The following is a 2,111-nucleotide window of genomic DNA, read 5'->3' as shown; positions in this document are numbered from 1 at the left end:
CTCACTGCAAGCTCTGCCTCTCGGGTTCAAAGGATTCTCCTGCCTCAGCCTCCCGAGTAGCTGGAATTACAGTTGAATGCCACCATGCTTGGGTAATTATTTTTTTGCATTTTTAGTAGAGACAGAGTTTCACCATGTTGGCCAGGCTGGTCTCAAACTCCTGACATTGGGTGATCTGCCCACCTCAGCCTCCCAAAGTGCTGGGATGACAGGCGTGAGCCACCGCACCTGGCCAATTCTCCCATCTTAAGGATTTAAAACTTGAGGTTTAAAGAGGTATAGCCGTCTGTCCAACTTGTATAGCCAATGCTAAGGTTTATCTCTATTTAAAATTAGCTGGTGAAACTTGTGTGGGGTGGAGTCAGAAAACAGGGGAGGGCAAAAGTAAACAGGTGATGAAAGAACAGAGTGGTAGGGGAGGAAGAGGGTGAAATGGGAGAGAAAAGGAGGAGAAGGCCAGGCACAGCGGCTCACACTTGTAACCTGAGCGCTTTGGGAGGCTGAGGTGGGAGGATCACTTGAGGCCAGGAGTTCCAGGCCAGCCTGGGCAGCATAGCAAGACCCTGTCTCAACAACAAAAAATGAACCAGGCACGGTGGTGCGTGGCTGTAGCCTTAGCTACTCAGAAGGCTGGGTAAGTGGGTCAGGAGGATGGCTTGAGCCTGAGAGTTTGAGGCTGCAGTGAGTTATGTTTCTGCCACTGCACTCCAGCCTGGGCAGCAGAGCCAGACCCTGTCAAAAACGAAAACAAAAATAAAAAAAGGTGCTGCAGCGGCAGAATGGTTGGCGGTGGCAGGAGGCGCAGGTCCGGCGGGGAGGGGCCTGTGAAAAAACAGTCAATGTGAAGAAGAGTAAATTCTGTGAAGATGATGTGATCTTCAAAAAGAAGTAGAAAATGATTATAAGCTCTCTTCACCTGAAGATGTCGATGGCTTCTGGAAGTTCTGTGAAGAACTGGATCCTGAAAAGCCTGCTGGTCACTTTCTGCAAAGCCTTGGGCTTCAGTTAGTTGGTCCTTCTGACATCCTTGCTGGAAAACAAAAAATGCAGGAAAATTCAACAGGCCCGAATGTTAACCTTCATTGGAGGTTTCACTATGATCCTCCTGAGTTCCAGACCATTACTATTGGAGATAATAAAACTCAGTACCACATGGGGTATTTCAGGGATTCTACTGATGAACTTCCTGCATATGTTGGTATAAATGGAGCAAAGAAAAAGTGTACAATTGTTCCAAATGGAGATAATGTATTTGCTGCAGTCGAATTATTTTTGATGAAAAAACTTAAAGAAGTAACAGATAAAAAGAACACTGGGCCGGGCACGGTGTCTCACGCCTATAATCCCAGCACTTTGGGAGGCCTAGGCAAGCAGATCACCTGAGGTAGGGAGTTCGAGACCAGCCTGACCAACATGGAGAAACCCCGTGTCTACTAAAAATACAAAATTAGTCAGGCATGGTGGCGCATGCCTGTAATCCCAGCTACTCAGGAGGCTGAGGAAGGAGAATCGCTTGAACCCAGGAGGCGGAGGTTGCAGTGAGCCGAGATCACACCATTGCACTCCAGCCTGGGTAACAACAGCAAAACTTTGCCTCAAAAAAAAAGAAAGAAAAGAAAACTAATCTCTTGAAAAACAGATGAAAAACTCACAGAAGCAGCCAGAGAAGTGGGGTACTCACTGGAACAGAGAACCACGAAGATGAAACGGAGAGATAAGAAAGTTGTGATGAAGGTCATTCGTGGTGCAGGCTTGGCTGTTCCAGTGGATAAAAATCATGTAGGGTACACAGAGCTCCCTGAAACACATGCTGACGTCAAGAGAATTTGCAAGACAATAGTTGAGGCTGCAAGGGAGGAGGAGAGACTGAAAGCTTTTGTTCCCATTCAGGAAATGATGACTTTTGTGCAGTTTGCTAATGATGAACGTGATTATGGCTCGGGGCTTGAGTTGGGAATGGAGCTCTTTTGCTGTGGCTCACATTATTTTCATAAAGTTGCTGGCCAGCATTTACCTCTTGCATATAATCTGTTGAAGAGGAATCTGCAGAAATTACTGAGGATCATCTCGCAAACAGAAGTAAAGAGAACATAGAGCAACTTGCTGCATGA

General features: G+C 46.6%; 1 pseudogene; it reads left to right on the top strand.

Moving 5' to 3' along the window:
- The first annotated feature begins 671 nt into the window (after window positions 1–671).
- LOC111530648 lies at window positions 672–2,111 on the top strand (annotated as a pseudogene).

Source organism: Piliocolobus tephrosceles, chromosome 4, assembly GCF_002776525.5.
Source record: "Piliocolobus tephrosceles isolate RC106 chromosome 4, ASM277652v3, whole genome shotgun sequence".
In the NCBI taxonomy this organism is placed as follows: Eukaryota; Metazoa; Chordata; class Mammalia; order Primates; family Cercopithecidae; genus Piliocolobus; species Piliocolobus tephrosceles.
This window is presented reverse-complemented; position numbering and strand designations above follow the sequence as displayed.